Below are 25247 nucleotides of genomic sequence, written 5' to 3'. Positions count from 1 at the left end.
ATACTGAATCAGTTGCTATAAAAGGAAAACACTCGACAATTTAATTTGTATATTATTACAACTGAAGGAACTATTTGGTGATTTATGAAGGGCATGTTTGTGGACTGAGTTTTGGAATTTTTGCATGAAAGGTGAATTTGTGTTTGTAATGTTTGCATCTTCAAAGACCCATGAGTTTGGCTGTGGGTGCATGTAGCATTTGGTTTGGAAACATATAAAAGAAACTCTGCTGTTCCTTAAGAATGTGATTTATAAGATTGTGTATCAATCTTCAATTTAAAAAAAAGAAGTGATTTAACTGTCAATTTACTTTGATACCTTGATTTACTGTCTTAAGTTATTTTATATGTACTATTTATATATATCTGCACTGGAGGCATCTACCTCCGTGCTTTAGAAGCTCTTGGAGAGTTGAGATTATCCCTGTAACTGCCAGCAGTTAGTAGATACCGAAGGTAACTAGGCTTTTAGCTTATTTCTAATGCTGAGTTACTTCCCTGAAAGGCATCTCCTCAGTTCTATTTGATCTCAAGTGAGCTGTGAACTAAACAAAGAAGAGACTGACGGAATGAAGTCCAGTGTAGCAGAGATGATGCTTTGGGGATGGCACTTTATAGAATAGGATACAAAAGAACAAAGAAAACATGATTCCTAAAATCAAAAGTACAATTTTGCTGAAGATAAATATGCACAACTGATTAATCTGGAGACTAATTACAAAGCAACCTGTGAGCAAGTATAAGATTGTTTAGTATACACTGACTGTGCAACTGTTAAAGGGATGAGGAGTGGACAGCCTGAGTCATCCCTGGGCAGCTGGCGATCTTTCTCTTCCCCTCCAAGCTCCTCCCTTCCATCAACCTACTTGCCTAGAACCTCTCCAGGACCCCATAGCTTGTTGAACAAGTACAATGGAGACTTATGGGATCCAAGACTCTTCCCTGTATTCCCTTTGGCACCAGGAACCACAGTGTCTATTTCCTCTGGGACCAAAGTATGAACTGTATCATAGTAATTTAAAACAAATGACGAGTTTGACAGGTCAGTTGGCTTTTTAGTCCCTCTCAAATCACCTCATACAATCAACTTTCTTTCCTGCCTGCTGATTTCCATCTGTAATCAGCAGACTTCTGAGAACAACAGATAGGGAAAGGCACCTTTTCTGAAAGAATTGTGCTTTTATGTGAAGTTTCCACTAGGCACTCCAACCTTTAGGGATTTGGTGAGGTGAGTGACACACAAAATGTAAATTGGCACCAAAAAAACTCAGTAACCAAGATACATAATATTTTAATGAAATACTTTTTCAAATAAAAATTTATGCAAAAATATCCACACTGAACAAAATACCAAAATTGTAAATAAAGACAGGATCAGTATTACTGATTTCTGCTTTTGTTTCCAGCTTGGTATAGCCAGGTACTAATCCTGTCAAAAAATTTTTATTTTGTTCATCATGGAGTTTCTTGCACTAATTTTACTTTGACAAAATATTGCTTTAAAATATTATTTGTCTTGATTACTGAGATTTTTGGTACCTCCTTAAATTTTGCACCTGAAGTCAGTGACTCATTCAACTTACCCAAGCTAGATTCACTCCTGCCACAGCATCAGGGGTAAGAAAGGAGGAAAAGAGGGAAGAAAAATTTGAGTGGGAGGCCAAGAGGAAGAATATGTTAGTATATTCCAATAATGTCAGAACATTAAAATTGAACTATCCTGGGCTGAAATGATGATAAAAGGGCAAAAGGAAAACAGTAGGTCAGGGATATAGTTGTACGTACATTTGGGAATTCTCATAGCCACAAGAGGGCATCAATTAACATTTTTGAGAGAATATGCACTCCAAGATTATGGGAAGAAAAGAACAGGGGACTAACGACTAATCAAGACTACCACTGATTCTAAAAGACAGATTTGCCTCTAGTGGATTATCACTCTCAAATTATAACATATTCTAAAACAGTGGCTCTCAAACTTGCACATGTAGCCAAATCACCTGGAAGGCTTGTTGAAATGCAAGTGACTGGGCACCACTCCCAGGACTCTATTTCAGTGCCCTGGGGTGAGGCCTGAGAATTTGCATATCTGACAAATCCCCAGAGGACATTGGTACTTCTAGTCCAAGGCCTAGCTTGAGAACCACTGGCTATAACAAACAGAATCTTTACCCCAGAATGGTTTGTTTAAAAATCTATGCAGTAAAAGTGAAATCAAATTCTATCATATGTTACTACCATAAACTCTTCTGAAAGAAGCAAAAGGAATTATTCCACCATATTGGTAGCAACAAATAAGGTCAGCGGGAGCAGGATAACAGAGGGTGGTAGGGATTGTGAACTGGGGACCACATGCCTGCTCTAAAGGTACTGAAGTTCAACTAAAACAAAATAAATCACTATGTAAGACAACAATGTGTACCCCTGAAATTCTGGACCCAACAAAAATATTTAAACTGCATCACCTGAGAAAGAAAGGGGTTCAGAGGCTTGGTGATTTTAAAATCTGATAAGGGAGCAATCAAGTTCCTAGGGAATTGGTTTGATTCTAGCTACTGAGGAGGGTGAAAGGGTCCATTTGCACAAATGGCATAGATCAGAGTCCATTAAAATGCCTCCCTTGCAGCTGAAAGAATTGAGAACTGAGTCTGGTGATCTTGGAACTTTTTGGTGAAGGTCCTCAAGTCACTCATGGCTGGAAGAGTTGGGACTGCCTGGCAGCTGCCCATATTTGAGCAAACCACTAAAACGTATGCTACATCAGCCACCTGCACACAGAGCTTGAGGAATGGTGCTGTCCTCTTGTTTTCCTGCTCCCCCACAAATCTTGGGGTCCTCCCATAGCCCAAGGTAGGGAGAGGAGCACTGAAAATCACTGAATTTGGATGTCTCTGAAATCTTGGAAAAGAAAAAGCTCAAGATGTATTTCATTATGACTTAGTAAAATGGGGAAATGAGACATTTTTTGCATTCCAGGTGTCATGAAGGAACCCATAATTTTTTCAGAGAAGACAATTCAATAGCAGACCAGCCTAATCTGGGGCACTGGCTTGACAACTGTTGGTTTACTGAGTAATATATGGAGTCCATATGTCTCTCCTACCCCAGGAATTTGCTGAGAAGCCATTAGTTTCATGCCTGCTTCCTCTAGTGTGAATGAGGTGGTTCAACCTGTTTTCCATATCAAAATGAGTGAGTCAGCTGAGAATTACATAAGAGTTTGGAGTGTGCCAAGCAAGTTACCAACAAGAACCATGTCTCATGGTTAGACATGGGAGCCTGATTGGATCTCAGTGTAAGTAAGCTTCCATGTAGGCTACTTGAGCTCCATTTCTAGCCCTGCAAATTCTGGAATAGGGAGAGATTCACAGGATGATAAAATGACCAATAAACTGAATGAATTCAGCAGAAGCAGGAACTTAGAACCAGAGAAATGCAGGTAAGTAGCAAGCCATCTCTACCTTCTAGAGCAGATGTCTGCAAACTATGCCCTTAGGCCCAAACTGGATGCCACCTGTTTCTATAAATAAAGTTTTATTGGAGCACAACTGTGCTCATTTGATTACATAATGTCTATGGTTTTGATGGCAGAGTTGAATAAGAGATGATATGGCTTACAAAGCTGAAAATATTTACTATCTGGCCCTGTAAGGAAAAAATTTGCTGATCCTTGCTCCAGAAAGAGAGAGAACTCTGAGGCTCCCAGTTCACTAAATTCACCTGGAATATGGTCCAGTTGAGTTTTGTGTACATCTCAAAGGATAAGGTACCTCAGTGCTATCTGCTCACAGTAATATCTGTGAGCAAATTTGACAGAAAATAGCAATATCCATAATCTGGTGAAATCTGACACATAGTCTCTATCTGATGGTGACTTGCAGCCTGTTGTTTAGGCTCTGAGTTGTTTGGTCATGAGCTTCAGATCTTCCTATTCCTCTAACTAGATTCTGTGCTGGCAGAATTACTGCCATGGACTGCCCATAGGTGTCCCATAAAGTAACGAGTTGCTTCCTGGCCCTGCATGGCATTACTCTGTGTAGGTAAAATGAAGAAATTGTCAGCTTTGTCCTCCTGGATGCATGCCCTTTTTTCCTTTTTTTCCTTAGAAAGATCACATTAATTGCAGTGGCCTAGTGTCCTCATACTCTAGCAAAACCTGCCTTCACAAGAAACATATGAAACTCACTCGCAGTAAAATACAAATGGTATGTAACTAAGCAAGATCACCTCCCCAGAGTGATCAAGGTCCTAGAAACATCAGAAAGTAAATGGGGTAAACAAACTATTTTCCATTTTTTCTTTTTGAGGTCAGGAAATAAAGACACAGAAAAAGATAAATAAATACCACCAAACAAGCTGGTAGCTTCCTCCCCTTAGAGCCAGTTCCTCTGTGCTTAATCTAAAAACCAATAACCCCTACATCAAAAATCACCCAGAATACTTTATAAAAATGCAGGTCCTGAAACCCAATCCTGGATCAACTGAATCAAAATATCTGGAGGGAAGTCCCAGGAATTTTTATTTCAACAAGCACAATTCCCTCTTCATGATCTTGTGTTGAATAAAGCTTGAAAACCATTGCACTGCGCTGTGTGCAGCCATCCATTATCCTGCCCACCAGACTTTTATCTTGATAAGCAGTTGTCATAGGCTGGAGATGCTCCAGGACCTGACTTTATTCAGTCCGATTGGCCATTTAATGGTTCCCTGGCTTACAGGAGAGCTGGCAAATTTCTCACTTATAAGGGCTCTCTCTCTGATGGGGACTGGTGTAATGTTTCAGAGAGTACAAGGCACCTTTATTATTTATTTTCACATTTACCACACAGAACAATGATATGAGGTAATCATTAGTATGTTTCTGGAAAGTTACCCAGTTTCCTTAATTGTAAAGTGAGGATTTTAAGAAAGCCTATTTCAAAAGGTTGTGAGAATTGAGGTATAGCGTATAGCATGCAGGAAGTGGTTAATAAATGTCAACAATTGCTGTTGCTAATTTTGTTTCACATGAGATTAAAACCCAGAAGTTTTATTCAATAGATCAGTTACACACCTTGTAAGAGGCTGAGAGGGAGGTTTGGAACCCAGTACTTTTGGGACTCAGTCTTTCTTCTACCCAGAGGTTGATCCACCATTTACCACGAAACTCCTCAAGTGAGCTTTGGAACCCCTCCCTCATTTGCACAGATCCCTTCCAAGACTCTAAGATGGACCCAGCAGCATGTTCACACAGCCAACATTTTTATAATATGTGTAGACTTCAATGATTTACTCATAATCAGTGTAGAAAATTGCTTCCTTCCAGTCCTACTCTGTCACACTTTCTCTCTTTGCATTGACACTGCAGTGGCCGCAGGCATTTTGGGGTTCCAGCTAGGGGAAACTCAGTTGGGATGCTTTCAGCTGAATTCAGTGAGATATTTGTTACATGGCTTGCAATCACTTCTGTGCTTATTTTTATTTATAATTTATGTTGCTGTTCTTAAAGGAACTCCTAAAATTGTGTAAGTTTGAGTCATAAAATCCACTTCTGTTCCTACTCTGGTTTCCTCGTCCCTTTCCGTAGGGGTGCTACTTTTTCTACTTTATTGTACAGCCCTTCAGTGGTAATCTAATTAAATAATAATAACATAATCTAAATTAATACAATAACATAATAGATAATGTAGCATTACTAAGGCCAGGCTGTGCTCTAAGGACTTTCCATTTAATAAGTCACTTAATCTTTACAGCAGTTCAATGTGACAGGCATAGGATAGTAAATACCAAATCGTATAGTAAATTTCCTATCTGTAAGTTTCAAATCCAGGCCATCTTCAGGGTCTTTACTCAGAACTACCTCTCAAACGTGTCTCCCAGTACATACAGAAGAGTGTGTTGGTAAGTGGGGTGAGGGAGTGGTTAAAGCACAGGTGCAGAGAGCTGAATTTCAAGAAGACAACAGCAGAGTAGTTAACCAAGTGTAGGATCCTTCTAAGTGGCTGCCCATGAAGTCAGCCCTGTCTGGAGAAGAAAGACTCAGTACTTTTGCCTCTGACTCTTCTCCCAGCCGTAGCTGCTGCCTAGTGACTGATCCTTAGCTAATCATAGAACTTCATGCTGCAGTCTTAAGATATGCCAACTTTTCTGTTACAGTTGTCAACTTACCCTGAGATAGAGGCAACAGGCATGCCCACGTGGTTCCTGCTAGGACTAAGAAAACAAGAATCTGGCTGCCTAAATATATGGGTAGAGATCTGGAGATTAAAATCTGTAGTCCGTACCTCTTATATTTCCTTTTACTTTTAACAAGGTAATTTAGGCCATTAATGTTGATGAGATCAACAAACTGGTACTAAACTCTTCCTTTCTGCCTGTCCCTCCCGTCCCAAAACCCAAATTATTCCCAACCTGCATTTTCAAGTAAAATTTACCAAGTTAGTTTATCTAAACGACACTGGAAAATTTGTTTGCTAGACTCTTTGCAGCATTTCCTATCATTTGGATTTTCCTTTCCTTTGCAGGGAAAGTGGAAAGCACCTGAAGAGATTCATTCAGCAGACTGCCACAGACAAGATCAGGAGACATCCACCAAGGGAAGACCCTCCAGACACCTTTCCCACCTGCTGACGGAAGGTTTGCTTTGTTCTCACCTCTTCTGTGTTTCCCTGCAGATGAGCTATAGTGACTTAGGGAATTAATTTGACACTGCATTTCTAAGCTGACTGAATACCTGGCTAACAACAGGGTTAACTCTATCACTGGAAGGACTACAGAGCATGTGGCACTGGCCAAGCAAGGAACATCCAATTCAAAGTCATCCAAAGAGGTACAGGCAATAAAAAAAGAGCCGAGAGAAAAATATCCACATTTCCATTCAGAAGCATGACAGAACTTGTTGACGAAGGTATAGACGTTATCTAGGGCATGCGTTTGACAATCTGGCCCAGGTGACGAAACTGACAAACACACACAAGAAACTCACACAACTTCATCTGCAAACTGGTTGTGATTGAATACTTCATGTCATCAAGGGAACAGAGGTAATGAAAGAAAAGCCTTATTTCTCGGCAAGAAAAGAATTTCTGTCAGAAAGAGACTAGGAAATAAAAGAGAAAAATGTCTTCAGAGAGATCACTGTGCATTCCGTAAAGTACATATTGTAAAAGGAAAAGGGAAAAGCAGCTTGATTCTGAAACTCAATTCAGTGTAATTTTGTGTAAGCTGTTCTCAAAGGAGGGAGTGAACCCTAATCAACCAGCATCTCCTTCCAGATGGCTCTAAGTGTGCCTTAGTCTGTATTTTTAAGAGAGGGTGGAGATAGTTCCTTAGTGTGAGGAAAGGCACATATTGAGACATGATCAAAGGATTTTGGCAATACATATTTATAACTTAAAGAGCATTCTCAGAATGGCTTGTAAGAGTTTTCCCTCTCCCGGTTCTCTGCCTGATGACTTTTGTTTGTTGCCTCATGACTGTTCAGAGGAATAGCTACCATGTCACAGCTTTTTTTTTCTTGCAAGAGACCTTTAATCAATACTTGTTGGGTGAATGAAAATAAAGCGACCACATCCCCATATCCAATGAACACCCACTGACAAAGTAGGAACTGGACGAGGAAGGGCAGATTCAGCTGAAGGCAAGGAGCCCAAATTCCACCCTTGTCTACACAGAAGAATGAAGTGAACATGGCTGCAAGACTTGATCCTGTGGCACTTTCAACGTCATGAGCAATTTCAGCAATTTCTCTTCCAAACGCTGTTAACAGAGCTTTCCCCAAAACAGCACCACTGTGCTAACAATGAAGCTGCAAATGCTGAAGAGATTCTGGGAAAAAGGAGTCTTGAGAAAGGATTCCTGGTCATGGCACTTATTCATTCTTTGGTTCATTCATTTAGTCATCTGTGTATTTATTGAGCAGCTGCTCAATCATTGTCCTGAGGAAACGCAGGTAAACAGAGTAACACACCCTATCTGCCTTCCTCAAGTTTACAGTCTAATGGGGCTACGTCTGTTCGCTTTAGTCTGACGTGGGCTATGAGGGCTATGAAGTCATAGTGTGTTATGGGAGCAAGTTTTGAAGGATGCTTAATCAGACCTGGGGAGTTTTAAAGTTTTACCAGAGAAGATGCAAAATAGCAAAGTCCTAAAAAAATGAGTATGACCTAGGTAGACAAAAGGTGGGAAAAGATATTCCAGTTGAAGGGACTAGAATTTGCAAGAGGCCTCAGGCAAGTCCAAGCAGAGGCATTCTGGGAATGAAAGGAAGTTCATGATGTCTGGGGGTGGAGGTGGGGCTGAAGTTGAGAGACGGGAGGATGGGTTTGGGAAGGTGGAGAGGACTACTTGGATAACGCTCTACGTTTAACTGAATTAAATTCTGCAAACTCAGACCATGCTAACTGCAGCCAGAAATACAAAGCTCAGTAGGAAAATGTTTCTGCCCTTAAGATGCTTGAGTCAGTAGCAAATTCTCAGGGCCTAGGATCTGTGTCAAACACAGAGATGGAGATGTCCTCCAGTGATACCAAGCACTGATTCAGAAGTGCTGGCTTGTGAAGGAGGAATCATCCTGTCCTCTCTTGGGTGGACAGTAGCTGTGACTTGAGGGTGCGCACGTGTATACATTTAAAACACATCAGAATGGATTCTCCATTTCCCTGCAGCCCGCACTATTAAGAAATGAAGGCAGTCTAAAGAAATAATGGACCAAAGTCATCTCTTAAATACTAGAAATGTTGAGAAGAGGGAATTCTATCACAGAATAAAATCTCAGCATGTACTTTGTGATGCAAGAGCAGCTCCTGAAACTAAAAAACTTAAGAGAAAGAATTTACCTCAAAGTTCCCTTTCTTTTGGTAGAAGTTTGAAAACTGAATCCCACCTGATTTTATCAAATAACTACAGAGTATCATTTCCCCCTCAGAATCCATGTGTTTGACTAACATATCTTCTAAGGATTTTTCTATGATTCTGAGCAAGTTCTAAGAAGGTAGTTGCTATTCTGGACATGTAAAGATAAAGGAAGTGCCTATTTCAATATTTAAATGAATACGCTTAAGTGAACATTAAGTGCCAAACTATTCATCAATATGCAGGAATATCTGTGATATTTAATAATATTTTCTCTTTACTATTATTTTGGTGGCATGACAATAGGCTTTTGGAGAAATTCCTTTCTGGACCCCAGTCAGGTGGACTCCAGTTCCAATGGTAATCAGAGCTGTGATTTGCTTATATTCAGACTGTGAGTTCTTTGAACAAAGAACTACACAGCAAATTACAACTAAACAAACAAATCACAGTAATAACATGAAAAATGACTAACCTAGTGACTCCCAATCTCTGACTCCTGAAACTCCTGAAAAAACATTGAAAATCCATGTGCCCACAAAGCAATTTCTCTGTATTATACACCTAACTTTAGGCAGCCATCTGTGACACCTCTTAAATGTATATTTGAATAGTATCATGTTTTAATAAATAGAAAACATTTTAGGGTTCCTAAACTCATGGTAGTTTTTTATCATGTTCTCAGGCAACATTTTGTAGAGGTATAATTATGACATAGCTTAAAATGTTTTCACCTCCAGAAAAAGAATCTTCATTCTCCAGGGCAGAAGCCCTGTTTAATTTTTTCTGCAAGAGAAAATTATTTTCTTGTCATTCTAATTCACAGGCCACTTATATACATATTATATATGACTTTGTAAATAAGTAGCTTACGGTTATAATTAGGCCCAGCAGAATTTTAGCCAGTCTGTGTAAAATACCCATGTGCTGTCCTCCATCTACACAGAGTTCCACAAAACTCCCAGGGCTGTTCAAAGAGAATGTATCACCTTGTCTGCTAAGAAGTGCAAAACTACACCTTAATCTCAATTGCAGCAACTTTCCTTGATCTAATTTACCAGGCAATGTTATCTTTTGCCATTGCTTGATGCTTTCATGCTGTTTTTAAAGATGTAATTGCTCATGTGACTCATTGCAAGCTATCTCAAATCCTTTTTGGAGGTAGGTGTGGCATGGATAATTAATTAACTAGCAACATCCTACAAGAAATAGATTTCATTAATAAAGGAAGAGTTCTTTAAAATTTATGGATATTTTTTCTGAATAATGTGTCCCACTGGGCTGAAGTCTTTGTCAGAGTGAGGAACAAATTTTTCACTGCCAAGCAATAGTAATCCAACATTTACTGACCATCTCATATGTATTGCTTTCTACTAGGCAACAAAGATAAATTAGAATCACCTGTCATATTCTTATTCTATATTAGTGGCAGGTGTCTTTGGTGCCTATGTTCACAACTCTGCTTCTGTTTGAAGTGCTATAGAGAAAAGAGAGCAGTTTTTATGACACTTGGGGAAGTAGATAATGAATCCAGAAAGCTTTGCTTCATCAAAGAGACATTTGAGATATCTTGAAGGATTAGCTGTATTTTACCAGGCAAAGAAGCAGAGGTCACTCCAGGGAAAGGGACCAGTAAGAGCCAAGACACACTCCCAGTCTTCCTTCTACCATTTTCACTGCTTTATTAGCTCTTCCTCCTTGACCCATCCCTAAATAATTGGGATTTCTTAGGACTCCAGACTGGGCCCACTTATCATTTCACACTACAAACGAGTCTTAAGCAATCTCATCCACACCCAGGGATGGCTTGTTTCCCATCTTTTATGTTGATGACAACTAAATATGTATCTCCAGCCCAGATCTCTCTGCTTCACATCCTGATAAATATAACCAAGCCTTTTGAGACATCTCCTTTTTGGTATCTCACAGATACCTCAAACGCAACATGTTCAGAACTGAATTCATCTCCTTCTCCTACTCTTCCTCCTGTGATTTTCCTGTTTTGGTTCCTGGCACTACAATTCCCCAGGTGCTTTCATCAAAACCCTGGATGCCGTCCGTGACCCCTTTCTTTTTCTCACCCACAGCCCCCATCCAATAAATTGTCAGGTTCTGCCAAGGTAGTCTCAGACATAGGTCATGAATTTACCTGTCCCTGGTGTTTCCACCTCACTCTTATGCCCTAAATTATGTCTTTAATCTCTATGTCCTCAATTACTGAGTAGTAACTTGGCAGCAGAAGGTGAGGAGGGGGTAGACAGGAATGTGAGGCCCAGTGAAAATGGTGCAGGTGGGAAGTGAGATCCAGAGGGTAAAGAACTGGCACCAGGTATGACTTGCTGTTTTGTGTTGGTAGTTTTAACCATCTAGCTCTGCAAACTACAAACTAAGTAAGCAGAGTACACGATACTCCTCTGTGCTGGGCAGGTATCCATGGTGATTCTAGAAGGTCCATTTGTTTTACATTAAAGCGATGCTCTCTGTGATCACAAGGGCAGGAATATTGGTGGAGGCTCCTAGAGTAGGAGGTGGGGCCACTCCTCCAGGGTCAACACTGGGTAGTCTCACTTAGGAACCTCGTGACAAATATGTGAGGCTCCTCCTGTGTCAAGGACTCAAACAGAATTGTATTAAGGAATGAATGAGCCGTATTTCTTCACTAGAGAACTGTTGATTTATACAAAGCTTCTGTCCACTTACCTTTGTGTGTATTGAATGAATTTATAAAATCTCATCTTGTAATTGGAAATGCAACGCTATTTGCTGCCAGTAATTTTTCTGGTTTTGTGTATGTGTGTGTGTATTTGTATTAACAAATTTGTCCACATATTCTTGTTCTCTCACTTCCAGTCACAGAAATCTTTCCTGCTTTGGCATATGCCTGGAGTGCTTGGAAATAATGGGCCTGGGCAAGGGAGAATCAGCCCAACAGGGCGCTCCAGATGACAGGCAGACATGTCTCAGAACGGAATACAGTAATTCAGGCAGGGCTTTTCACTTCAGTGTAAAACAATTCCACATTTTAAAACATGTTTATCAAACACAGCACACATTCAGTTAACTGAAGGTTTGGAATAAGTTTTTTGTGTAACTCATTTCACTTAAGTATGTCTATTTTCAGAATGGCCATTGTGCCAAGGACAAGCTGATCAAGTGACTTCCCCTAAGTGTTTTGGCAGTCCACGCCGATGACACACTGCCAGTTATCAAAGCACAATCAAGTTCGGTAGGATTGAAGCCTAAGCACACAGGGCTGACACCACCGGACTCTGAAAACAGGCCCCCCGTGTGCTAAACGAACCCAATTTAATATCAGTCTGTACCCTCTAATTCATTTAAAACAGTTGCATTTTATTACTGTTGAAGTTAATTGTGGTAAAGAATGTAAATGGTACAAAAAGTGAGAATAAAAACTGACTTCTTTCTCCAGTCTACCAACACTTCCCTTTACAACATATGTATTGTTTGCATCTTGCTTTTTTACTTAATAACATAAGCTTTATAGGTTTATGATATGTAACAATAATCTGTATATATAACTAATTTTTGTAGTGATAAATACTACCACATATTGATAAGCCTCTAGGAAATACAAGAAGAGAGCATGACATGAAGGAAATGCACCAGTGAAGTACTGATAAAGAGAAAGAAAAGGTAAAGAATTTTAATCTGGTGGAGACCAACTCCATACAAGTGAAGCTGAAAGTAGAAATAAATGGATGATTTTCCAAGAAACTGGTAAATAATTTATAAGTCTGCCTTGGAACCATGGATGGAGAGAGATCATTATAAATTCAGGGTACACTAAGCCCAAGCAGGTCCAACTGATCTACTTAACAGAGTCACCACACCTGCCTAACAAGATATTACACCACCAATAAACTCACTGTACTGTGTCTAATAAATGCGCTCAATATATATTTGTGGAATGAAGGAATCTACTATGCAGAGTGAACCAGTAATTAACCTTGAGAGCTTGCTTTCTGAAGCGCTCTCCTCTATGGGAATATCGCTCATGGCTCCTAAGACAGCCACCACCTGCAAGTTAGACACTAAAAATTCCTTTTCTTTAGCCCTACTGTCATTAGGATTAGAGACAGGTTCTGATTTTGCAGGAGCTTATTTTCACAACTCTCCTTATGCTCTACTGCCCAAATTGACTGAAGGTAATTAAATCCATCCTGGTTACACCAGAACACCATGTGTTATAAATTTGCTCCCTGACAATGATATTAATATCTTTTGGGGAGGGAGGGGATAGTAAAAGGTCAGTGCAGCTCTTTGACATTGATTTGGGATCAGGTAATTAAGTGAATCTCCTCCTTGCGTAAATATCTAAGTCAGAAATATTTATTTTTGCATTAGATTTTAGTTTTTATGTAGTCGTTAAGGTAGCTACTAATTATTTAACAAAGACAAGGTTAATACAGTTTCTGTTCCCTTAAGATGCTTAAGATTACTATTTATTCCGTTTGAGGCTTTGTTCACTAGGAAGGAGAAGGGAAGCCATGGTATCTAACAAAAGGACCCTCAGTTTATTTGGGGTGTGAACAAATAAGAATGAAAGCAAAAATTGGATTTCACTGGGCAAGAACAGATTTCATCTGATGAGGCAGAAAAGAAATGTGATCATAATGGCTGGTCAGAGATCCATGTCAGTAAATGAAAGAGAAAAAGCCTGGACATCTCGCTATTTCAAGGACAGGAGTAGCCCTCTCTGAGTTTTATTATGTGGTTTAATTGATAGAGAGGGCTGGAAATCAAGACTTCTTGGTTCTGTTCCCATAATTTGAATGCTTTCACATTGCTCTTTCTGACTTGATCAAAATATCCTCTGTGCAGTGGTTTAAGAGCAGAGCTCTGTAACCACCATTAGAGAACAAGCAATTCGAGTAAGTCATTACATTTTAAGCACTTCTTAATTCAGAAATAAAGGAACTAAATGTAGGCAGAGATTTAAAAGTCTATAATGATATCAGCTTAAATGAGGCTTCTGGAGTTATGTTGTAAATAGTCTACAGTGTTCGGTTATTCAACAGCTACTTAGAAAACTGGAACCTGCAAGCAGACAAGAAAGGGCTGCTTATCACTGCACAGGACTTGCTCTCAGCAGAACCAATTTTACCCCACTTCCTTCTCTCTTGCCCTTGACTCGGTGATTGAAGCACCTGAAAATGGCAGGGTTCTCCAGTACCACATCATCAGACACATCCCACTCCAACCTTGACCTCTAACATCTCCAGGTCATTTAGATTTGCAATATGTAGAGCAATGGTTCTCACTCTCACTGCACATTAAAATCACTTGAGACAGAAAATTACTATTGCTCAGACCCTAGCCCAGACCATTTAAATCAGAGTATCTGGGGTTAAGTGCATTGTTTGTAATATTTTTTAAAGTTGCATATGAAACCCTCATGTGCCACAGGGATGGAGACTAGTCCTGACAAGAAGGAACAAGAGACATCCCCCAGATGTTGACCCCAGGCTTTGCTTCCGAGACAGCAGGTATCAGGACAGTGTAACCAGTCCTGTAGAGATGTCTGGCTTCCTGGGAAAGCCTGGTTTGATATTACAGATTTGGGGCCAGACTAAATGTAGAGACAAGTCCTACCTTACCTCTTCTCCATCCCCAAAACTGGGATGGAATGAAATAGTTACCTCTGAGCTCTCCCAAATCAAAATCAGGGTGGAGGTCTAAGTAATGTCTTAGAGAAACTACGGTTTCGCATCATCCATTTGATTTCAGACAAGTTCTTGTGGAAGGGATTCTGTGTGCCCAGCAACCTTCACACCTCATTTCCCTGGCACGTCAACCTCTTTGCACTAGGGGTAATAGCCCATTTTACAGAGGAGGAAACAGAGACAATTCAGAGAGCTTCAGTAATCAGCACAAAATCACCCTCTGGGAAGTGGCCAAATGAGGATTTAAACTCAGGTCTTTCAGATTCCAAGTCTTTTTTTCCCTACTAGCCTGTGCAACTACCCTCACCATCTCACCATGCTGCCAGGGAGCCATCAGGCAGCGCCTGCAAGCTGGAGGCAAACAGGTTTGTTTCCATGGTGTTGGGATCACTATCTCCAGATTTGAGCGTGGAGCTGAGCTTTCAAGCATTTTGGTGTTTTTAGCCAAAAGTAAACGTTTCAAGATAATTTAATGGAGATAAAAGAAACACCTCTCACCCAATTCAGACGTCAGCTTTGAGAAGTCAGCTACCTGTGTCAATTCACACTCTCTCAAACAGGTGACTCCTTTCTTCCTGAACCTGGGAAGAAAGGGAGAGATTCCAGGAAGAAAGGGGAGGGAAATTCATGAGATTCTTTGACATGGAAAAACTGCTTCCCTATACTCTACTCCCCCAAAAATGAGGTAAATAGGGGAATAGAGTCCCCAAGAATTGGTGAGGATATTTAAGAATGCCTGCTGCTTCACTGTGTGTCCCAGTAATTAAAGATGGATTTATGGTCACAAGCTCTTTTAAATGGATGGAGGCAAACTTTGTTCTCCTCTTAACCTAAATTACTTTAATTATCAGAGAATGAAAGTTTTAACTGGAGCCAATATAGCATGATTTCTGAATGGTGGCAAGCCTGGGTGAGAGATGCAGGGAGGCCAGACCATACAGTAATTGAAGAAAGTTGATCAAGCTGGGAGAAAAGACAACACTTGCCTGTTTTGCACCCTGCTTAGGCAGGGTTGCTAAATTAGGGTTCATCTTCCAACTGGTGTGCTGCGAGGTAAGGATGCTGGCAGTCTCCAGGCAGCCAGGTAGGGTCAGAGATAGTCCAAGTCCCTGGGTAAGTCACTTGTAATGTAGAGGATCCTCGGTGATGTAGTATCATGTGAAAAGTGTTGGGAAGCCCTCCAGACAGGAAGCCCAACATGGCCCAACCCAGAGTGAAAACATGTAGATTTTGTTAGGGCAACGTAAATCGCAGCTCCCCTCTAATTCAGCCCACGCTCTCTGCCCCACAACTGAGAAATCCTGCCACTCTATTAAACCAGACCTTTCCCAATAGAAGAATATGAATGTGTAAGTCCTGACCTTTTTCCAATATTTCTACAGGTAGGCAAGAAAGCACTGCCATACAGAATCCATGGGATTCCTGTGCCCAATAACATTCTCATGGAATGTTTATTATTCCTGGAATTTCTATATTTAATAGGTGAGTAACAATTAAATGCTACTGTATCTTCTATTTAAAATTGGATCTAAAGGAAAACATAGAGAACAGTGAAGTTTTTGAAAGTAGAATGTGTTGTGGCGGAAAAAAAAAAAATATATATATATATATATGTGTGCATGGTAATCAAATATATATACACACATACTTGGCAATAAAATGTATATATTTGCCAATTACATGTATCTTTTATATATACATACTTATACATACTTGACAATTAAGATAAGTACAAATATTTGAGATTTTCAAACACTGCTCTTTGAAGAAATAAAATATCTTAGAATGTCCACACTATTACCGATGCTGTCAAATAAATATAAAGGCAACTATTTAGGAATGAGCAACAGGGCCTATGCTGAGGAGAAAGCATGGTGTTCTAGGGTTACAATGATAATTCTGCTTTTAGAAAATGGAACCATACTGCATTGTTAGCTCTAAGTGCCTTTCCCTCACAGGTTATATGAAAGAATGATGGTATATTGAATGACCTTTAATTATTCAGTTTCCGTCTAAGGCTGCTGATCTGTATTCTAGATCCAACTGTGGTAGGAGACTAAATAAGAGAAACTCAAAGAGAATACCAGCAGAGGAACAAACAAATTGAAAAACACAAACCCCTGATCTGTTTCCTTTGGACAATTGCTTTTGCTCTTTAGGGCATATTTATATTCATCTTCTCTCCCACCCCTTTTGTAATAAACAAGTCTAGCAACACCAGATGTAAATGGGAAATTCCAATTTTAAATTGCAATGGGCTGTGAATGCTGCCCTTAAAAACCTGGTAGCAACTGGAGAGCAGAGTATCACCTTCCGAAAACAGAACCCACTACAAGCTTTGGGCCCTTGGCAATGGGGCGTTGGTGGCACGGCAGCCCCGGGTCTGCCCTCTGTTACTGCTTCTGCACGGGGTGGAAATGGAGGTGCGAGTAACTCAGCATTCCAGGAACACAACCGCCTGGCACAGTGAACACTGCTCTGGGGCTGCTGCCCACCTGAGTGCCAGACGGTTCTCTTGTTCTCTCCATCCCAGAAAGTAGACTCAACCAAGTAAAAAGAATATCGCAATTTCACAAGTAGTTGCCATGATGGCCAACAGTTTGTCAGACCCAGTGTTCAGCTCCACAGCCTGATCAGCCCGCGCAATCCCAGCACCCACCCGACATGTGTGAGGAAGCTGGCTGCGCGCACCAACTTCACACACGGGCACTGACACCAGAGTGGAGTCTACCATCCCCTCCACAAAACAAAAAAGCATTCTTAAATGTGGGAGGTGCTGCAAGAAAGGATGTTTTTAAGACCATGGACAGATGGTAAAGAAAGGCAAGTTTGGAATTTATAGAGAGGCTATACTAGAACAATGTTTTCAAGTTCAACCTAAGGTCAATAGAGTTTGCTAGATAGGAGGAACATGGAAATAAATGTTCTTTCTCTTTTCCAAGTGATTTGAGGAAAATATTCACTCCGAGAAAGCACTTCCTTATGCTTCTCGAGATGAAAAGAACGTTTCTATTTATGTACCATCCAAATGTCCTGGTGAGAAGCAAAACTTATTTGTCAAACACACTGAACCTACCCACCCATATTGACTCATGCACTGTCCTAGATGGGCTCTGCAATCCAGAACCTTTAAAAAGGAAAATCACATATTTTGTTGCTGTTTCTTCCCAGATAGTACTTATTCCGACTTTTGTAAGCTTTGCAGGGTGTTTTTTTCTACTTCACTAAGTTACTTTTAAAAGCTTTTTGGTTTATTGCTAATTTCCCCCTTTTCAGGCTCTGTTGTACAATATGGTATGTGTGTTGGCTTGTAATTTTGGAGCTGAATTTATGGGCCTGCTAGAGTTCAAATGATACTCTATTTTTGCTTGTTTTATTTTTGCCTGGGCTTGATATGTTTTATGAGGTTCTTTCCTATAGTACTGGCATTCATAACTGGCATAACCAAAACTGTATCTCTTATTTAATATTCCTTCAACGTTTGAGACCTAAGTATTTTCTTTTCTTTTGTGTGATGTTGGCACTTGTTGTGATTTTTTAAAAAAATATCTGGACACATTTCCTTCCACATCAGAAATTCAAGTTTGCAAGAAATCCCTTTGGAGTCTTTAAATGTATGTTTGGAGGGCAGAAAGGAGAGATAGCCAACATTGGACCTCCTGTCCACCGAGTCTCAGAGTCCCTCTGCAGAGCTATGGGGAATGAGATGGGGATGGCGTGGGGAGACAGAGGGTCTGATTCTCTACCACTGAGCTCCGAACGCACCAGGCTGATTTCCTTTCTGCTCTGGTGAGGGGCTGCCTCACTGCTCCCATTAGTTAGTGGCCTGTTGTTCTCTGCCCTTCTCACTTTCACAGAAAAAATGAGCCGGGCTATGAGTGCTGGGATATCTTACACAGCTTGACTTAACCCACCAAAGTATATCTGACAACAGGACAGATTGTAGAGAGGTTTGGAGAAACACAGTGGCAGCTTGGAAAGATGGGCGTCTGCTCAGACCATGGAATAAACATCTTCCCAAACCTCTCCACCCACAGGAAGCTATAAAAACATTAATGATTCCTCAGGAGACCCTAGATCTAGCCCAGCCCTGCCTCTAACTAGCCATATGACTGCACCAGTAACTTCTCCAGGACCAATTTGTCAGATAAACCAGAGGTGAAAGGGACATGGACTCCTCAGGTCCAACTCCTGCTCTCATCTCACATGGAAATGGAAGGTGGGAGCCGTCAAATGATCTGTCAAGGTCATGGTTAGCTAGATGCCGGCCACCTGTCAATAAATAATTTTCTTTCACTACCTCATACAGTTTCTCTCACCTGTAAAACATGAATGTGTATGTGTGCGGGATGGGGGCAAAGGAGGTGACAGTAGCTAGTTTCTTGAAGTTTGCTCTACGGGTCCACAACTGTGGCAAGCTGGGTTCAGGGCACGCCGGAAGCATGAGCAGAGCAGCCATTTCTCACTCTTCTGAACCATCTCCATAGGTCTCCTCCCTCCCCACCCCATTTCTCCATTGATTTCTTTTCTATCCCCTGTTTTCCTTCTGTTTATGACTCTCAGTTTGGAAATACTTATCAGAAGTCGTAGTTCATTTTGTGTAGTTTATTTTTTTTGGAGGAAAAATACCGGAGATAACTAATTGGTAAATAAAGTTATGTCCCTTCAAAGACAACGTGTTTCCAAAGAATTTTTTTTTTTTTTTTAGAGAGATGGGCTTGGAGGGAAACAAAGATTTTGTTTTATATATTTGGATGTCAGAATCTTAACCCTTTCTATAAAAGGGTGCTAGGAAGAAATGTTCAGAGGCTGGTTTCTGGAAAATGCAGCATTTTAATTCAGGTGTTGTCTGAGAAGAAGATAAAGCAGAGAGTACTCATTGTACTAATGTGAAAAAGATGAATGACACCTAAATGGGTTTTCTTTGCATCACAGACCATGGTTAAGTGTTTTACATGCATTTGTCACTGCTATTAATGTAATCACATAAAACTTTCTCTTGTTCTCAAGTGCTTTTAAAGTGAGCTATTTGAGCTTTCAATTCTGCAGGTTTTCCTTCTCTTTCAAAATTAGCAAAGGTAATAGGTAAGCCCTGGAAGTTTTTTTTTCATGTAAGAGCAGAAGTCAAGAAAAGAATATGGTAGTTGCTTGGGTAAATTGAGAACTGTGGGCAGGCATTACCTTTCAAGGGCTGTTAACCGTAATTGAAATAAAAATATCCTGAGAGGATCATAAAGGATGTTGCAAGGGTTGCAAATGTTTTTCTGTGTTATAGAATATTAATGCCAGATCATCTACGCAGGCCTTCCACATAAGTTTTTGTCCCCTACTGTTCTTCCTCGGACTCAGGAGCCCATGGCTACCTCAAGGAGAGACCCCCAAATCTCAGGAGCACCCTGCCCAGCACAAGAACCTTGGGATGGGGGCAGGCCTGTCCCTGGCTTGTGATGGCACTGGCTTCTAAGGCAAACAGAGCTTTTAGTAGGGTAGGCTCTCTGCAGGATAGTGAAAAGCTCCTCTCTTGCTGATCATTGCACCCCTACCCCCACCCTCAGAAGTGGAAAGGAGAACTGCTTCTTTGCTTCCTTCAACTAGAAAGACCTGGATTTGAAATTTGGCACTATCTTTCCCTGTCACCATGGCAAATTATTTACTCTTGCTAAGATTCAAAGCCTCATAAATTACTTACCATACAGGGCCCCACTGAAGTGATGTGTGGAAAGCACCTAGCAAAGAGGCTGGCACCAGAGATGTACTAAACGATTTGTGTTCGTGCTGTCCTGCCTTCTTTGGAAGGGCTGCTGCAAAGTTACGCAAAGTGTCCTTGAGAGACTTTAAGGCTTCCTTACCGTCATCATCCAGAAGAAGCAAGTTCATTTTTGTTTTGTTTTGTTTTAAGTTAATAGAACTTCGTTCTTAGAGCAGTTTTAGGTTTACCAGAAAACTGAGCAGAAAGTATGGAGAGATCTCATTTATTGCCAAGTCCATTCCCACTCCTCAAAATGTCTCTTACTATTAACATTTTGCATTACTGTGATATAGTTGTTACAAATGATGTGCCAATATTGATATATTATTCGCAACTGAAGAGCATAGTTTATATTAGGATTCACTCTTCTTTTTGTACATTCTGTGGGTTTTGACAAATGTGTAGTGATGTGTACCCACTGTAGGCAGCTATAGTTTCATTGCTCTAAAAATCCCCTGGGCTCCACCATTTCATCCCGTTTTCCCTTCTCCCAAATTCCTGCCAATCTTTCACTGTTTCACCGTCTTGACTTTTCCAGGATGTTATATAGTTGGAATCATGCAATATTTAACCTTTCCTGATTGGCTTCTTTCACTTAGCAATATGCATTTAAGCTTCCTCCATGTCTTTTTGTGGCTTGATAGCTCGAGTCTTTTTGGTGCTGAATAATTTTCCATTGTATGGAGATACCACAGATTGTTTATACAGTCCTCTACTGAAGGACACCTTAGTTGCTTCCAAGTTTTGGCAGTAATGAATAGACCTGCTATCAACATTTGTGTGCAGGCTTTTGTATGAACAGAAGTTTTCAATTCACTTGCATAAGTACCAAGGAGCGTAACTGCTGTGTGGCATGATAAAGAGTATGTTTAGTTTTGTAAGAAACCACCACACTGTCTTTCAACAATGCTGTACCATTTTGCATTCTCACCAGCATTTTTTAAACACTGAAAAATTCTTTGGACAAAAGGGCACATTTCGTTCATGAGTTACAAACATTTGCAAGTCTCTGTATTTTGTTTGCATCCAAAAATTGGGGTGATTTGAATTTCTAAAAGACTCAAAGTTCCATTTCAAAGGCTCCCTCCATCTGAAAGTTATTTCTTCATATTATGAAGAGTGTAATGACCCACATGGGAAAATACTATTACAGGCATGCTAAGGTCAAAAATGTATTAAAAGAGCAAATTTGATAATTTTATTTTTCTAAAAAATTTGAAATCCAACATACCCCCAAAAGTGGCAGGTCATTCACAAAATATGGGAACCATGAGGAAAAAAATATTTCAGCTGAAATGATGTTGTGATGTGGGTCAATATAAGGAGATATCACAAAAGAAAAAGGGAAATAGATGTTGTATATGAAGCCAAAGTTACATTTGCTTATTTAGGTGTTTTAAAGGTCTGATGCTTACACGTTCATTATTGTATCTTACTGTGATCCTAAGCCAAAAGTACTCACAAGAAATGTCTAATTTTTAATGACCTTCTCATGAGACATGTTAAGGACAGTCATGGAGGAAAGGAGTGGGGAGTAATGACTATCTGGGGGCTCGATTCTTGAAAGGAGGACCAGTCTACTTGAAAGCTTTTTCCACATGTTGACTAAGAGTTGGCAAACTGCAGTGAAACGCCCTTGCCCGACAACTCATGGCTTCTCATGTGAAACTTTGGCTGGTCAAAGCCTAACCTATAGATGGCCAAATAAGAACCAGGCAAGACTTCTGATGGGTGCCTAGTTAGTTGGTAGGTCTGTAAGGTGGGAAGAGTAATGATTTACTGTTCTAAAACACAGTCAAGCACCTGATGAGTCAGAAAGCAAGTATGTCTACCTTGATGATCATGAAATCAAGTGTGTTGAGGTAAAACAGAAGAAGAAGCACCTGGCATGCCTGTGGGTAAAGTGGCCATTGCTTGAGCAGATTCCAGAAAGGCTTGGAGGGTCTCGGGGCAGCAAGAGTGTAAGAGCAGGTGTGGCCGTCACCCTGCCTGAGAACCTGCTGCCAGCACAGCTTCTCCACTGCTCTCTCATCTGCTCCCCCTCTGTGATACCCTCCCTTGCTCCCTACTGGCTTTTCTGATCCAGACAAGCCTTCTGAAAGCCCATTGGTCTCAAGATAGCAAGAGATGCCATCCTGCCAGGGCCATAGTGGCAGGAAAACAGGTGGTCTGCAAGTTCAAGCAGAAGCAGATTTCACAGAGCAAAATATGTCTGGGCAAAGGCAAACACAGGATAAAAAAATCCAAGGAGTCCTAGACTCAAGAAGACAGAGGTGGAGAAATAGGAAGAAAAAGCAAGACAACTGGTTCACACCTGACAGATAATTAAAGCAGAACAATTTGTTCCCTTCATGCATATGCAGTCTCGAAGGTATCACCAATATTGATGGGTGAAAATGGAATTGTTAAATTTTAACCCCTAACTACTTAAGATAATATATCCAGGTAGTTAGAGGAAGAGAATAAAAATTATGCTGGGCTGGGTCTGTTCCCAGCTTTGGAACTTGGCAGCTTTTTCAGAGTTTCACTCAAGTTCTCAGGTCAAAGGAATCAAGCAGAAGAGGTATTCATGTAAACATGCTGTGTTTTTCTGTGTGCAACAGACCTATTCTAGTTATTTATTTTAGATTTGCAAAAATGTTCTTATCCTAGTAGCTTCAGGGCATGTGACAATATAAAAATTGAGACTTATTAGAAAAAATTTCTATATTGCAACCTCATGTAACAGTTTCCTTCTGATCCTCTGAAAAGATTACGATAAGAATTCTTGAAGATTGTATTATTTCCTAATTGCTGATGGATTTAAAAAATGTCTTAGGACACATCTTATAATTAAAGAATAGTCTAATCAGTAGTGTTGATCATTTCATTTAATGAGCCACTATAGATTATAAAGTAGAATCTAAAAATTTCGCCTTACTTTTTGTTCAAACACTTTTTCAGAGGTCATGATATCTCCTTCTCTCTTTAGGTTTGGTGTTCTGTTGGCAAGCATGTGCTCTTTCTACAGAGCTTATCATTCACTGCATTTATTGATGAGTGAGACGTTGGAAACAGAATCCAAGGCACTGGACTCTTAGGAGAGCTGCACTTTGCTTTGCTTCATTTAGGAGGAGGGACCTTCATGGTTAGTCATCCAAATATATTTTGCATAGAAGAATTTGCATTAGAACTCTGACACTGCTTCTCTTTAGAAATGGAAATGTGTGAGTGAAGTAATGTATTATAGGTAAACTGTAGATGGTTAACATTTTGGCCTTTCCAGATGTCCCCCCCCTATTTTATTTTCTTTAAGTGAATAATTTCCAAATATTTGCTTCCAGTATTATACAATTGGGATATTGATGATTCATTTGGGATGTGCTCAAGCAGTTCACACATACTTATGGGCACCTGTGTTACACAATTCATAGTGCTGGAGTTATTTATAGTTAAATAGTAAACTAGGGAGTAAAATATTTTATCTCATTTGTCAAATAATTTGTTGTCTCTTTGTAGAAAAAATATTAGCAAAAAAAGGTGATTTAACAATAATTTTAAGGCAACATTTAAACACATGCAAAATTACATTGTGTGGTCTCTGGACTGTGAAGAGATGCTAGAAAGAGAATTAAGTAGAAACCAGGATGGATTGGGTTAAATTGTGATGACTTCCTGGAATTACTGGAGTTTTGACCCAGATTTTGATAGGTAGAAAAGGGGAGGTATTACAAGCAGAAGGAAGGGCATGTTAAGGCAAGAAGGACTTAGCAAGCCTAGAACATGAAATTCCCAAGTTAATTAGGCAAAGGGAATGTTCATGACAAGAGTAGGAAAAAATCGACACAGCTAATGAACTTCTAGTTTAAGTGCATTTGAAATTTAAGATTAACTTTTCTTCCTGTATTAGTTAGGACTTTTGGGTTTAAATCATTTAACTCTTGACATAGCTAAAGTTTTAAAAAAAGGATTTATTATATAGATACTGTGAAACCCCTAGAACCCTGAAGGGTCTAAGAGAATCTAAAAATATATATAATGGACATTCACAACATGCCAGAAAAGGGGTATCATGGGGAACCTCTCCAAAGCCCTCACCTCACTGCCACAGTTTTCTTCCCATTTTTCTGCATCTCTTTTTCTAAATCCATCTTTCTAGACTGCGTTCTCTGCCCCTTGATCTATGTGGCAGAAAATATGACCCAAGTGTTTATATCTTCTTTTATCAGCCCAGACTAAGGTTGAAATCTCTTGGGCTCCATTCAAATTGTCAAGAAAGGGACTCTGTCATTCTTAGTATGTGTGTAGTCTCAAAAGTATCACAAATATTGATTAGCAAAAATGGAATTGTTAATTTTTAACCCCTATCTCCTTAAGATAATATGTCCAGGTAGTTAGAGGGAGAAGCAAGAACAGCATGCTGGCTGGGTCTGTTCAGGCTCAGTTAATTTCAGATGCTTTCCCCTGGACCAATAAAACTGCAGCCTGTTGGCCATTCTAACCATGTGGAATGATCTGTCGGAAACATGCTTCTGTCACTGAAAAGATGAAGGTCCAGGATGAATCCTGAAGAGAGGTCCGATAATCGAGTACGTGTCTACTGTACTTACATATTTAAATTCTCATTCTAATTCCACTGGATTCACTCTTAAGATAGCTGTGAAATGTTTTTTGAATTAGATTGCTCTAATAGATTATTTGAAAGCCATGAAATACAGTCCTTGTTAGCAGGATAGCATGTTCTGTGGCCCAGTCATACCAGTAAGACAGGGCTGAGGTAGCCTGTGTGCTGGAACTGGAGGATAGGGGCATTGAGGGTTCTGGGAGCTTTTCTTAGAGGGGACTCTTCAGTCACCTTCTACTGCTCTTACTGAATAACCAATTACTGAATCTATCATTTGATCAAGTCAAGTAGACATAAACATAGTTGCATTTTTTTAAAGCTTTATTGAGGTATAATTGATATACAAAAAATTGCAATATATAATGTATTCATCTTGATGA

General features: G+C 40.0%; 1 long non-coding RNA gene across 1 annotated transcript in view; it reads right to left on the bottom strand.

Moving 5' to 3' along the window:
- The window catches only part of LOC130681389 (uncharacterized), a 140226-nt gene that overhangs the window by 402 nt on the left and 114577 nt on the right, over positions 1-25247 (bottom strand). The window lies entirely within an intron of this gene.

The sequence above is a fragment of the Manis pentadactyla genome, chromosome 17, assembly GCF_030020395.1.
Source record: "Manis pentadactyla isolate mManPen7 chromosome 17, mManPen7.hap1, whole genome shotgun sequence".
Taxonomy (NCBI): Eukaryota; Metazoa; Chordata; class Mammalia; order Pholidota; family Manidae; genus Manis; species Manis pentadactyla.
The sequence above is the reverse complement of the archived record's forward strand: the minus strand, read 5'-3'. Positions and strand labels throughout refer to the sequence as shown.